This window comes from Chrysemys picta, chromosome 5, assembly GCF_011386835.1.
Source record: "Chrysemys picta bellii isolate R12L10 chromosome 5, ASM1138683v2, whole genome shotgun sequence".
Classification (NCBI taxonomy): Eukaryota; Metazoa; Chordata; order Testudines; family Emydidae; genus Chrysemys; species Chrysemys picta.
In genome coordinates, this window is record NC_088795.1 from 9,810,474 (window position 1) to 9,825,915 (window position 15,442).

A 15,442-nucleotide genomic window follows, 5' to 3' on the forward strand; every position below is an offset into this window, starting at 1 on the left:
ATCCATAGAGCATTTATTATTTATGCAGAACTATAAATGCACATGGCACTTGTCACAAATGCTCTGCCTCTGGTATGTTTCCCCCATATACAGCACCAATGGGCTTTCTTTACGCTGTGAATATCTCATCATTACAGCACCAGAGAACTACACCAGCGCTAACAGTAGAAGCAATTAACACATACTGACTTCTAAGTTTATCATCATCGTATCATCTAGACTAGACATACTAGAGGTATGGCCGGCCTGACTTATAAAAACACCTGCAGCTAGTCTACACTAGTGCCCCCCACCATAGCTAGCATCAGTGCTATGCACCAACAATGACACCATTTCACAAAAACTACAGCCAAGACACAGCCTATTTGCCTTAACCCATTCTAGATCACATCCAGGGCAGGATTGGTAATTCAGTCTCTATTTCTAATAATCTGAGCATTTTGTTGAGACCACCAAGGGTGCCAGTCAGCTCCAGTTACAGGATTTTTGCTGTCCTACACACTGAAATGTGTGCCCCACTAAGCTCACAATCTCACACCCCAACAGCACCCTATTTGCCTAATGTTTAAAAGACTCCTGCAGGTATCCACCCTAACTTCAAGGCAGAGACAATTATACTGTCACTTCCTATATGAACATATGTGCTACAAATTAGATTGAAATCCTAATCATTTGGGAGGAAAAATGATATGTAAGATTTGTGGTATGAAACTCTGGCACTTACTCAAAAGGGAGAGCACACAAATATTCTGGTATTTGGTTAGTTCAGATATATTGGGAGGTCAGCAGGATCTGTTTCAGCCACTTCTGGTTGCTGGTAAGAGTTCAGAAGGGCTTCGCTGCATCAAGAAATAGAAGGAGAGGAAGGATGAAGGGGAAAGTGGTTTGTATGAATACGAAACACCTCAGAGATGACCAATGACTGTAAAGGTAATGCACACACCTGTAAGAACAGTAAAACACTTGGTAAGATTTCTGCTACCACTGACGGAATGGGATTTAAGAGCACCAGTGTTGGGTTGGGGGGAGGGAAATATGGGAAATGAAAAGGGAGAAAGGGCTACAACTGTTGTGATATTTTATATGGAAAATAAATGACCTCACATGTCCCATATGGAAAAGATGAGACCTAAATAAGTGCCTCATACAACCATATCCCTCCCTATATCCCCCATACTCATATTCCTATAACCCCGACCATCCACCAGCACCCATTCATTCTTATTCCTCTCAGCTCATACCTCCTCCCTCTCTACCCCCCACACCTACCCCAACACTCACCCCCCAAAACCCCACACACACTCCAGCCACAAGTCCCTCCACCCAACACACCCCTTCTTACACCCTCCAGAACCTCCCTCACGCACCCCCACCCCACTCCTGAGTCACCACCATGGGGGGCGGTGTCAAGCATATTTCCCGTGGGGCCACAACTGCACCTCTCAGAACAGATCCACCCCCCCCACTCCACCTACCCCTTTCCCTCCCACCACACCTGCACCCCACCTACCCCCACCCCTCCTACCCCCCTTTCCCTCCCACCACCCCACCTACCCCCACTCCACCTACCCCCCTTTCTCTCCCACCACCCCACCTACCCCCACTCCACATACCCCCCTTTCTCTCCCACCACCCCCACCTACCCCCACAACCCCCACCCCCCTCCCCACACTCCACATCTGCACCCCACCTACCCCCCTTTCCCTCCCACCACCCCACCTACCCCACAACCCCCACCCCACCCCCGCACCCCACCTACCCCCCACAACCCTACCCCACCTACCCCCCTTTCCCTCCCACCACCCTACCCCACCTACCCCCCTTTCCCTCCCACCTACCCCCACTCCACCTACCCCCCTTTCTCTCCCACCACCCCACCTACCCCCACTCCACCTACCCCCCTTTCTCTCCCACCACCCCACCTACCCCCACTCCACCTACCCCCCTTTCTCTCCCACCACCCCACCTACCCCCACTCCACCTACCCCCCTTTCTCTCCCACCACCCCACCTACCCCCACTCCACCTACCCCCCTTTCTCTCCCACCACCCCACCTACCCCCACAACCCCCACTCCCCTCCCCACACTCCACATCTGCACCCCACCTACCCCCCTTTCCCTCCCACCACCCCACCTACCCCCACTCCACCTACCCCCCTTTCCCTCCCACCACCCCACCTACCCCCACAACCCCCACCCCACCCCTGCACCCCACCTACCCCCACAACCCCACCCCACCTACCCCCCTTTCCCTCCCACCACCCCACCTACCCCCACAACCCCCACTCCACACCTGCACCGCACCTCCCCCACAACCCCACCCCACCTACCCCCCTTTCCCTCCCACCACCCCACCTACCCCCACAACCCCCACCCCACCCCTGCACCCCACCTACCCCCACAACCCCACCCCACCTATCCCCCTTTCCCTCCCACCACCCCACCTACCCCCACACAACCCTACCCCACCAACCTCCCCCTACTACCCTACCCCACCCCACCGCACCCCTCCACCCTCCCCTAGGCCGGCCGCAGCACGGCGGGGGGAGGATTCAGATGCGACCGGGCCTCGCCCCGCCTCACCCCCCGGCGCGGCCGGGCCCGCTCCCCGCTGCCCGGCCCGGTTCTCACCGCCTGGCGGGTTTCAGCGGCTGCGAGGCCTGGGCGCCGCCAACGGCACCGGGAGGTGAAGCAGCAGCCGGGCCGGTGCCTGAGCCAGCGCTTCCCCGCCTGCGCGACAGAGGGGCCGGGCTCCCGCCGCCGCCAATCCCCGCCGCCCCGGCCCGGCAACTCGCCCCGCCCCGGCCAGGCCTGGCGCCCAGACCCGCTTCCCGGCACTGCACAGCCCCTCCCAGCGCTGCACAGAGCCCCGGGCACCCAGCCCAGTCCAGCCCAGCCCCGTACAGAGCCCCGGGCCCTGTACCCAGTGCAGCGCCGAGCCTCAGAGCCCCGGGCCCTGCACCCAGCCCAGCCCCGTACAGAGCCCCGGGCCCTGTACCCAGCGCAGCGCCGAGCCCTAGGCCCTGCACCCAGCCCCGCACAGAGCCCTGTCCAGAGCTCCCGGCCAGCCCAGCACACACAGAGCTCCCCAACCCAGCCCTGTACAGTGCCCCAGCGTCTGTGCATCCCCTTCCCCTCGGCTAGGGTGACCAGACAGCGAGTGTGAAAAACCGGGACTGGGGTGGGGGTTAATAGGTGCCTACATAAGAGAGAGCCCCAAATATCGGGACTGTCCCTATAAAATCGGGACATCTGGTCATCCTACCCTCGGCCTCTGTAGCCAGCCCCACTCCTACACAGAGCCCAATACAACCGGGCCCCTCAGCCCCTACAGTCCATCGTGCAGTAGAATCTCCCAGAGCCCTCCCGCCTTCCTTAGCCCCACACAGAACCCCAGTGACAGAAACCCCCCCACCTCATACAGCCAGCCGCACCCCAGGTGCCCCTCCATGTCAGCCCAGGCACAGAGCCCGATACCCTACACAGCCAGCCCTACTCCACAGAGTCCCCTGGCCTCCCACCAGCCCATACAGAGCCATTCTCACCCCCAGATGCCCTTTGCAGCCCCACCCAACTAGCCCTCTTTCCCACCAGCCCCACCCTGGAGAACTGCCCTTGCCTCTCCCATTCACTATTCAGCCATGCCTATCCTCTACATCCCCCTTGTCATCTTCCTCCCGCACCTGTAGTCTATAGCTCCCTCCTCAGGGAGACACCCCACTTAGGGTTGTCAGGACATCCGGTCGGAAAGGGACCCTGGTGGCTCCGCTCAGCACTGCTGACCAGGCCACTAAAAGTCCAGTTGGCTGCAGCGGCTACCTCCACACAGCTCCCGGAAGCAGCCGGCCTGTCCCTCTGGCTCCTAGCCACAGGGATGGCCGGGGGTAGGGCAACCAGATCACAAGAGTAAAATATCGGGACACATGCTGGGGGCGGGCGGGAGCCATAGGCTCACAGCCCCCACCGGAGCCATGGGGGAGGGGGTGCACAGCTCTAGGAAGCTGCAAGGTGGGGGTGGAGGGGCACATGGCCCTGGCTGCAGTCCCCAACAGAAGCCGTGGGTCGGGGGCGCACTGCCCCAGCTCCAGCCCCCGCCGCGGGTCCGGGGCATACGGCTGTGGGTCGGGCATATGGCTACGGCCCCCACTGCAAGGCAGGGTCTCAGGGTTGGTGCGCGGGAGTGGAAAGTTCAAGGTGCTGACTGCGGGAGGGAGTTTGGATGCGGGAGGGGATTCCGGGCACGCTTACCTCAGGCAGCTCCCTGAAGCAGCAACATCTCCCTCTGGGTCCTAGGCAGAGGCGCAGCTAGACAGCTCTGCGAGCTGCCTCGCCCGCAGATGCTGCCCCTGCAGCTCCTATTGGCCGTGGTTCCCAGCCAATGGGAGTTGCGGAGCCAGCGCTCATGGCGGGGGAAGCACGCAGAACCCCCATGGCTGTCCCTGCACCTCAGACCCAGAGGGAAATGTTGCCACTTCCAGGGATCTGCGCAGAGCCAGCCGGGTAGGGAGCCTGCCAGCTCCATGCCAACCGGAGGCCTGGCAACCCTACAATATTGGGAGAAATGGTGTCCCGATTGTACATCGTTCAGGATGCGGGACAGAGAGTTAAATATCGGGACAGTCCCGATTTTATCAGGACGTCTGGTCACTCTAGCCGGGGGGCTCCGAGCGCCGCCCCTGCAGCTCCCATCGCCCAGGAACCAGGGCCAATGGGAGCTGTGGTGGTGCTGCCTGCAGACAAGGCAGAGTGCAGAGCCACCTGGCCACCCCTGTGCCTAGGAGCCAGAGGGACATGTCGGCCACTTCCAGGAGCCGCCTGAGATAAGCGCCACCCGGAGCCTATGCCCCAACCCCCTCCCGTGCCCCAACCCCCTTCCCCAGCCCCTCACCCCTTCCTGCACCCCAACCCCTACCCCAGCCCTGAGCCCCATCCGACACTCCAAAACCCTTGGCCCCAGCCCAGAGCCACTTCCTACATTACAAACCCCTCAGCCCCACCCCAGAGCCCACCCCCCCAGCTGGAGCCCTCACCCCCCGCACCCCAACCCCCTGTCCCAGCCTGGTGAAAATGAGTGAGTGAGCGAGAGTGGAGGAGAGCGAGCGATGGAGGGAGGCGGGATGGAGTGAGAAAGGGTGGGGCCTCAGAGAAGGGAAGGGGCAGGGCAAGGGTGTTCGGTTTTCTGCAATAAGAAAGTTGGCAACCCTAACCCCTATCCCAATGCTCCATCATAGCCCTGTGTATGAACTCCAGCGTCTACATTCCACAGCGACCACCCACATCCCTACTACCTCACAGAGCCACACTTGTCCCTGCTTCTCCCCTATACAATCATCCTCACTTCCCCATCTCATCATACACAGCTGCCATCACCTCTCATCAGCCTTTCCCTAGAGCAGTGGCTCTCAATGTTTCTAGATTACAGCGCCCCTTTCAGGAGTTTGATTTGTCTTGTGTACCCCCAAGTTTCACCTCACTTAAAAACCACTTGCTTACAAAATCAAACATAAAAATACAAAAGTGTCACAGCACACTGTTATTGATACATTGCTTACTTTCTCATTTTTACCATAACATTATAAAATAAATCAATTGGAATATAAATATCTTTCTTGCTTTTCAGTGTATAATATATAGAGCAGTATAAATAAATCATTGTATGAAATTTTAGTTTGTACTGACTTTGCTAGTGCTTATTATGTAGCCTGTTGTAAAACTAAGCAAATATTTAGATGAGTTGATGTACCCCCGGAAGACATCTGAGTACCCCTGGGGTACACGTACCCCTGGTTGAGAACCACTGCCCTAGAGAACCAGCCACACCTCCCCTGACCTGCTACACAGCCACCTGAATCCCACAGCTTCCTCCTCACAGATACGCCCCAGTTGCTACGCTTTGCCATAACAATACACAGCCACTGTCTCCTGAGAACTATCCTTACCCTTCCCGCCCCATAGAAATGCCCTGTCCAACACTCTCATCTCTTCCATCCCTCATTGATACCCATCTGTTACCCCCACAGAGACTCCTTCACCCAACCCTACAGCCCCCACCATTACACATTTCACTTCCTCCCCACAGAGATACCCTACCTTCCAATCTCCATAGAGCCCCTAGGTACTTTCACCTATCTTCATCCTCTGTAGATATAGGTCTGTACTGTAGACCTGGCCTAGATAGCATAAAGTGATAGCAATATTATTGTTTTGATTTATAGTGGGTTTTAAAATACATTTCTCACACAGCTGAGCTGGGATTGCCCGATAAACACACGATTCATGTTCAGTTTGTCTTCACCTACATTAGGGCTATTTTTCAAAAAGTTCCCTTTGTTGCTTGCTAACAGCAGTTCACCTCCAGTGCTGTTAACAACTTTGAGAGCACTAATGTAGACAGGCTGTTGCTATTATTTTAGGCTCTGGTTCAGCACTACCTAAGCACCTTTGTGGGTAATTACCTTGTTGAGTTGGAGCTTTAATCATCTTGTTGGATTGGACCTTCTCAGGGTAAGTCTAATCAAAACATTGCTTAGGCTTGGTCTATACTAACCCCCCAAATCGAACTAAGGTACGCAACTTCAGCTACGTGAATAACGTAGCTGAAGTTCGAAGTACCTTAGTTCGATCTTACCTTGGTCCACACGCGGCAGGCAGGCTCCCCCGTCGACTCCGCGGTACTCCTCTCGTCTAGCTGGAGTACCGCAGTCGATGGCGAGCACTTCCGGGTTCAACTTATCGCGTCCAGACAAGACGCGATAAGTCGAACCCAGAAGTTCGATTGCCAGCCGCCGAACTAGCAGCTGGGTATAGACGTACCCTTAGAGGTATTAGCAGCCATCAGCCCCCCAACAGTGTAGAGAACAAAAAAGTATTAGTGAGTTGAGAGACTTGCTGATTTCACACTTTCCCTCATGTTATGGAGTTTGAGTTCCCTTTGAAGTTACTGGTTATAGGAATTGCTTTGCCATATCAGACATGTGGTCACTCTAGGCTGTTGTTTTGTGTCTAACGGTGACCAGATGCTTTAGTGGAAGTTGCAAAATGCCACATAGCAAATAATTTAGAAATAATTGCCGTAGGAGAAGTTCTTTCTAAACCCCATCAATTAGTGGTTGGAGTATGCCCCGAAGCATGACAGCTTATTTGCAGATGAGTTAAAGTATGATTAAGTTGTCTAATGATTGAAATCGTTCTTCCTTTTGTGACCTATTTCCAGGGCAAGAAAGACACCCTGCTACAGTTGGGTATTGTAAATGCAGGGATCCTGTTCTGCACTGTTTGGCCCTTTGTGTAGCCTGGCATAATTTGGTAAAGTGAGTATGAAAGGCCATTGAATAACCCTACTTTGTACTTCATTTGCACAGGTGTAAATGATTGCGCAAGGTGTACGGCACTGGAGAATCAGGCCCAAAATGCCAATGTAGATGAAGAGGCTGAATCTGAGAAGTATGTTCACCCCTGATGGAGCCATGTAACTCCCATGAACTAGCTTTGCACATATACATCTAAGGAATATATAGCATAAAAGTGTGAAGTTACATACTAGCTGTAAGCCTTTAAAGATACTTCTGACCAAAATGCAAGGCTGGAATTTAGAGTATGTACCAGCAGGAATAGTAAGTACTTTTAAAAATAGAATAATTTAGAGTCTTAGGTATCAGGGGGTAGCCGTGTTAGTCTGTATCTACAAAAACAACAAGGAGTCTGGTGGCACCTTAAAGACTAACAGATTTATTTGGGCATAAGCTTTCGTGAGTAAAAACCTCACTTCTTCGGATGCATAGAGTGAAAGTTACAGATGCAGGCATTATATACTGACACATGGAGAGCAGGGAGTTACTTCGCAAGTGGAGAACCAGTGTTGACAGGGCCAATTCAATCAGGGTGGATGTAGTCCACTCCCAATAATAGATGAGGAGGTGTCAATTCCAGGAGAGGAAAAGCTGCTTCTGTAATGAGCCAGCCACTCCCAGTCCCTATTCAAGCCCAGATTAATGGTTACCCACGAAAGCTTATGCCCAAATAAATCTGTTAGTCTTTAAGGTGCCACCAGACTCCTTGTTGTTTTTGTAGATACAGACTAACACGGCTACCCCCGATACTTAACACAATCAAAGACCTGCTGATATCAAGGGGAGTGACTCTGGGAAATGTGCAGGTCATAGTGGATGGCTTTGCTGGACTGGGATTCCCTAACTGTGGTGGGGCGATAGACGGAACCCATATCCCTATCTTGGCACCGGACCATCAGGGCAGCCAGTATATAAACCAAAAGGGGTACTTTTCAATGGTGCTGCAAGCACTGGTGGATCACAAGGGATGTTTCACCAACATCAACGTGGGATGGCCGGGAAAGGTACATGACGCTCGCATCTACAAGAACTCTGGTCTGTTTCAAAAGCTGCAGCAAGGGACCATAGGCGTGCGCACGGGGTGTGCCAGGTGTGCTTAGGCACACCCCAATGCCCTGCGCTCCAGCTGGGAAGGCTGCTCCTCCCTCCTCCCCTTCTCAGATGTTTGCGGGGCAGGCTCAGATCAACTGCTTCCTGCTCCAGCAGGGGCTGAGTGAGTCTCAAAAAAAAAAAAGCCTTAGGGTTAGGTGTGGGCGGGAGTGCAGGGCTATCAGCAGCAGCACAGCCCCTGCTTGCCTAGGCCGCCCCGCACCTCTTGGGCTGGTGTATGGCTGCTCCCTGTCAGCCAGGCTCGACTCCGGCCACAGCAGGCAGCAGGTGACCCACGGGAGCCCAGCTAGGCTAGGGCTGGTGCAATGGGAGGAGAAGCTCCAGATACCGGCAGGGGCCATGCGGGGGTGGGGGAAGAGAAGCCCTGGACGGGGCTGGAGCCACGTGGGGGAGGGAATGGGGGTGGAGGAGAAGCCCGGACCCCGGCAGGAGCTACACTGGGGCGGGGGGGGGGAGAAGAGGAGAAGCCCAGACCCAAGCAGGAGCTGCACTGGGGGGGGGGGAGGGGGAGAGGAGCCACACTGGGGCAGGAGCTGCACTGGGGTGGGGGGGAGGACAAGCTCAGTCCCCAGCAGGAGCTGCACTGGGTGAGGGGGTGGGAAAGGAGAAGCCCGGACCCCGGCAGAAGATGTGGGGTTGATGTCCCCGTCTCAGGAGCCCCAGCCACCCTAGTGGCAAAAGTTGCAGGGCTGAAGCTCAGACCCCACTCTGTGTGGAGCTGGCCTGAGCCCCTCTCTCTCCCATCCCCCCTGTGGAGCTGGGGCTGTGCGCTTCTGCGGGGAGGCTAGGAGCCTCATCTCATGGTAAGGGCTCTTTTGTGATTCTTGCTCTCCATCATGGTCACCTTTGCTGATGAAATCTGCACTCACCTGCAGATTGCCACGCTGGCCAAACAGGAAATGAGATTCAAAAGTTCGTGGGGCTTTTCCCTGTCTACTTGGCCAGTGGATCGGAGTTGAGAGTGCTGTCCAGAGCGGTCACAATGGAGCACTCTGGGATAGCTCCCAGAGGCCAATACCATCGAATTGCGACCACACTACCCAATTCGACCCAGCAAGATTTATTTCAGCGCTAATCCCCTCGTCGGGGAGGAGTACAGAAATTGATTTTAAGAGCCCTTTAAGTCGAAAAAAATGGCTTTGTCGTGTGGACGGGTGCAGGGTTAAATCGATGTAACGCTGCTAAATTCGACCTAAACTCGTAGTGTACACCAGGGCTAAGACCCTCGTCCAGCAATGAGGCCCATGCAGAGACCCATTGCATGATCGCCCGGCTCTTCCTGTGGTGGGGTGTCTGTCCGATATCTCTGCTGAGCGAGGCCGAGCTGCACCATCAGCCCACCCAAGGGTCTAAAAACCCAGACAGCTGCGAGGCTCAGCAAGGCCAAACATGGTCATGGGAGCGAGCAGGGGCATGCTGCAGTCCCCAACACATATGATAGCCCAACCCGGGAGGGATACCTCAGTGGTTTGAGCATCGGCCTGCTAAACCCAGGGTTGTGAGTTCAATCCTTGAAGGGACCATTTAGAGATTTGGGGCAAAAATCTGTCTGGAGATTGGTCCTGCTCTGAGCAGGGGGTTGGACTAGATGGCCTCCTGAGGTCCCTTCCAACCCTGATCTTCTATGATTCTAACCCCAGCACAGGCCAGGGCATCCACCTTCCCCAGTCAGTGGGAACCTTGTACCACCCTCTCCCTGGAGGCCCAGGACCCCCTGCTGCCCTTCCTGTCTGGGTTGTCGTCATCTTCTTCTCTAGTGGGTTGCCTGGAAGGCAGGCACATTAAAGAGGGCCACTGGGGAAACCAGGGCTCCAACTCTGCAAAGATTTACACGCTCTTCACTTTATGCACTGCAACTGCTCTACTCACAATGGGTACAGTTAAGCACATGAATAAGTCTGCAGGATCGGGGTCAGAGTTCCTGCCACCAAACCCTTTATTTCTCAGGCAAAATGAATGGGAAGATGAAAGGAAGTTTGGTGTGACCACTAGAGGACACCAAAATTCTAAATTGTGTGACTGGTTGGTGAGAGCAAGGGAGAGAGCAATGCAGTTGTTCAGGATGAGGTTCAGAAATGAAAGGTACACGTAAGAATTATATTTGCTCGCTCCAAATAGTATATATTAAAAAACGGAAAATACAAGGATAAAACATTTTGTTCTTTGGATTGGAACCAGGGTGCTCTTCCTCACTGTGAATATATTTATATATACATAATGAAAAAGACATGGTCCTTCTCCTGAACATGCTAAAATCTAAGTCCTGGTCTACACACCAAGTTGTACCAGTTTAACTGAAGGTGTGATTTTATACTGGTTTAATTAGATGGCTGAAACTTTGTGTGTGGGCACTCAGATCAGGTTAAACTTGGCTTGTAGTGGTTTAGCTTGCATTTATAATTTTACCGGCAACAGCTACGTTGGTATAACCAGTTCTAAACTGATATAAGGAAGTGCACGCACAAAAGTTGCACGGGTTTAAAATGATGCAAGTTGCATAACTGCAATTTGTCAGTGCAATTTGTGCAAACTGCAACAGGCACACCAAAGATGAATGACTCAGACACACAAAGCACTGGGTGACAAAGTGAGGGAACCCTCACCCAGAGAGGCAGGATTTTAAAGTTATAATATGAGCACTTGTGCAGGTGGCGTTCACAGAAGTGTGAGTGGAGGCAGGGCCGGCTCCAGCTTTTTTTCCGCCCCAAGCAGCAGAAAAAAAAAAAAAGGCGCGATCGGCGACACTTCGGCGGCAGCTCTACCGCGCCGCTCCACTCCTCGGCGGTAAGTCCTTCCCTCCGAGAGGGACTGAGGGACCCGCCACCGAATTGCCGCCGAAGACCCGGACGTGCCGCCCCTTCCCATTGGCTGCCCCAAGCATCTGCTTCCTGCGCTGGTGCCTGGAGCCGGCCCTGAGTGGAGGAGGTTTTTAAAGGAAGAGAGTCTGGGATGCTTCCCACTCCTCAGGGAGGGTTCAGGCCTATGGTGAAGCAAGCATGGGAGGAGAGTGCAAAGGGAGTGCTTTAGGCATGAGGTGATGACTAAGTCCTGGTCTACACTGGGGGGTGGAGGGGAGGGGATCATTCTAAGTTACGCAACTTCAGCTACATGAATAACGTAGCTGAAGTCAACATACTTAGATCTATTCATTGCGATGTCTTCACTGCAGTGAGTCGATGGCTGATCCTCCCCCATCGACTCCACCTGCGCCTCTCGGCCTGGTGGAGTACGGGAGTCAATGGGAGAGCGCTCGGGAATCGATTTATCGCGTCTAGGCTAGACGCGATAAATCAACCCCCACTGGATCGATCGCTGCCCGCCGATCCAGCGGGCAGTATAGACATACCCTAAGTGGAAGGGGAATAAAAGAACATGGGAGAATAATATAACGGCAACACTGAACTTGCAAGTAGAGACAATTGCATGAATATTTACCAAGTAGCAGATCATTAATATCAGCATCTTTTTCTTTAATTTCTTCTTTTGATTACTTAGAAAGGGATCTATGTCTAATCCTTGTCAGATTATATTACACTAACCTTTGTCATCTGAAAAAATTTACTAACCAAGTGTGGCCTGAAATATAAACATCACACATTTTACTGCTTCATTTGTATCATTTTTATTTTACATCCCATTTGCACATGTATTTCCTATAGCTCTCTGATACTGATCTAATAAAACCCTGTACATATCGGACTTTCCTCCCATTACTTTATATACCACTGCCCTGTCCCGGATGGCATGCCAGAAAGGATTGGGGTGGCAGGGCTGGGGTGGGGTGGAGCATGTTACGTTTTTGGTGATGCAACCTGTAGCAGATATAGACATAAAAATCCTTGTACATAAGTGCTAACGTTTCACAGGCTAGCACTAGCTTTAATTTAAAAACACAACAAAACAGGCACTCGGCTTCATGAAAGTAAATAAAAACATCTGCTGGAAAGTCAATCAAGCAGCTGCTGAGGTAACATAACAGAACGTTAAGGTACTGTACAGTCTTGTTTACAGCACATGAGGGGGTTGAGCAAATCTGCTTTGAGATAGCTGAAGGCTGGTTTATAAGAATACTGCACTTCTGCTGACGCTCCGCAAATATCCTTTACACCACCGTGGGTGAAATTCGGTGTTGAAGCAGCTCCCTTTCAAGTTGGCTGGAGGCCAATGTGCATGCTGGAGGATTCTGTACTTGATTCCAGAGAGGACAACACAAAGTTTGGAAATTGAGCCAAACCTCTTGGAACTGTAAAACTGGGAAATCTCTTGTGAAATTTTGAAACTCCCTACAGCTGGAAATACAATGAGGACAAGCTTTTTCCAAGCCCAGAAGCAAGATATGTTGAACTTGAACTTGTTCAAACCTTAACAATGTTCTAAGTTCAGACAGGAGCTCAGGTTGAATCTCAGTGTATGTAGTTCTTCCATCTCTCCCACAAATCCACCTCTTAGTTTTTGAGCTGAGTTGTGGACTATGTGGCTATGTCTTTGCAGAAATCTCTGTTGGACAACCATTATGCAAGTCAAACCTTTCTGAGATCAGTGAGAGAAAAATAAAGGCTCTAGTTTTGCCCCCAAAAGTTGGAAAACTAGACTAAACCAGATTAATGTGAAATATTGGAAACAGAAAAACTTGGGCTTGGTTACTATTAAACCAAAAATGGACAATAACCAAAAGAGAATTTTTAAAATATATTTAATCACACTTGACATATAACCATTTTAGCATGTTTAAATCTCTGACATAGCTTAATTTTAACAATACTATAAGGGGTCTTGTCTACTTTCCTTCACTTATACAAGGTTCTCTTTGTTCTGTTCTAGTGCAGCTAATAAACTCTGCTTTCATAAATAAAACACTGGCATGCAGTAAAGACAAAACCAGGCCAGACAGTTCACTAGTACCATGTGAAGAACAATGCTTCTGTCTGGCTTGTAAGTCCCTGAGTAAGGTGGAGAGTCATGCTCCCCTCGGGTGCTTTGGTTTCTCACAGGGAAAATCTGAAGTAAATGTTGCCTTTCCCACTTCCAAATTGAGATTATATATATATATAAAATCACAGTTAACTCACAAAATTAACTCAAAAAAATTAATCATGATTAATTGCACTGTTAAACAATAGAATACACATTGAAATTTATTAAATATTTTTGATGTTTTTCTACATTTTCAAATATATCTATTTCAATTGCAACACAGACTACAAAATGTACAGTGCTCACTTTATATTATTTTTTATTACAAATATTTGCACTGTAAAAATGATAAACAAAAGAAACAGTATTTTTGAATTGACCTCATACAAATACTGTAGTGCAATCTCTTTATCATGAAAGTGCAACTTACAAATGTATTTTTTGTTACATAACTGCATTCAAAAACAAAACAATGTAAAACTTTAGAGCCTACAAGTCCACTCAGTCCTACTTCTTGTTCAGCCAATCGCTCAGACAAACAAGTTTGTTTACATTTATGGGAGATAATGTTGCCCACTTCTTAATTACGTCACCTGAAACTGAGAACAGGCGTTCACATGGCACTGTTGTAGCTGGCGTCGCAAGATATTTATGTGCCAAATGCGCTAAAGAGTCATATGCCTCTTCATACTTTGGCCATCGTTCCAGAGGACATGCTTCTGTGCTGATGACGCTCATTAAAAAAATAATGTGCTAATTAAATTTGTGAATGAACTCCTAGGGGGAGAATCATATGTCTCCTGCTCTGTTTTACCCGCATTTTGCCATATATTTCATGTAATAGCTTTCTTGGATGATGACCCAGCACATGTTGTTCGTTTTAAGAACACTTTCACTGCAAATTTGACAAAATGCAAAGAAGATATCAATGTGAAATTTCTAAAGATAGCTACAGCACTCGACCCAAAGTTTAAGAATCTGAAGTGCCTTCCAAAATCTGAGAGGGACGAGGTGTGGAGCATGCTTTCAGAAATCTTAAAAGAGCAACACTCTGATGCAGAAACTACAGAACCCGAACCACCAAAAAAGAAAACCAACCTTCTGCTGGTGGCATCTGACTCAGATGATGAAAATGAACATGTGTCGGTCTGTACTGCTTTGGATTGTTATTGAGCAGAACCCGTCATCAGCATGGACGCATGTCCTATGGAATGGTGGTTGAAGCATCGAGGGACATATGAATCTTTAGTGCATCTGGCACATAAATATCTTGCAACACCGGCTACAACAGTGCCATGCAAACACCTGTTCTCACTTTCAGGTGACATTGTAAACAAGAAGCGGGCAGCATTATCTTCTGCAAATGTAAACTAACTTGTTTGTCTGAGCGATTGGCTGAAGAAACTGAGGACTGAGTGGACTTGTAGGCTCTAAAGTTTTACATTGTTTTATTTTTGAATGCAGGTTTTTTTGTACATATTTCTACATTTGTAAGTTCAACTTTCATGATAAAGATATTGCACTACAGTACTTATATCAGGTGAATTGAAAAATACTATTTCTTTTGTTTTTTACAGTGCAAATATTTGTGATAAAAAATAAATATAAAGCAAGCACTGTACACTTTGTATTCTATGTTGTAATTGAATTCAATATATTCAAAAATTTAGAAATGTCCACAAATATTTAAATACATGGTATTCTATTATTGTTTAATCGCACAATTAATCTTTTTAATAATGCGATTAATTGTGATTTTTTTAATTGCTTGACAACCCTAATATTTATAGATACAGATAAAGATACACACACACACACACACGTCACTTTCAGTATACATTTGGGACCAGTTGATTATGGGTTATATAAGCTGAGCTTGGACACCCATTTTGTAGGCAAAAAAAAAAAATTTTTTTTTCAGGTACAAGTCAGAGCCCTTGCCCTTTTAGCCACCTTCTTCTCACCTGCACTCCAGTAGTTACAGGGACAAGTACCCTGATTTGCACCGGCTGTTCAATTACAAGACAGAAAAATGGGTGACAATTTTGCAGGCACAAAAAGGACAAGGG

General features: G+C 50.2%; 1 protein-coding gene across 4 annotated transcripts in view; it reads right to left on the bottom strand.

Moving 5' to 3' along the window:
- Positions 1-2,812, bottom strand: part of UBA6 (ubiquitin like modifier activating enzyme 6) — a 51,224-nt gene extending 48,412 nt beyond the window's left edge. Inside the window, exons 1-2 of one of the 4 annotated variants that reach the window (XM_008173256.3) lie at positions 2,632-2,769; positions 725-839 (exon numbers count right to left, since the gene is read on the bottom strand). The gene's annotated coding sequence lies outside the window, so the exon portion shown is untranslated. Of the gene's footprint in view, positions 1-724; positions 1,083-2,631 lie in introns of those variants that run through there. The other 3 variants (XM_008173257.4, XM_008173258.4, XM_024109860.3) reach the window with 3 other exon arrangements.
- Positions 2,813-15,442: the final 12,630 nt, after the last annotated feature.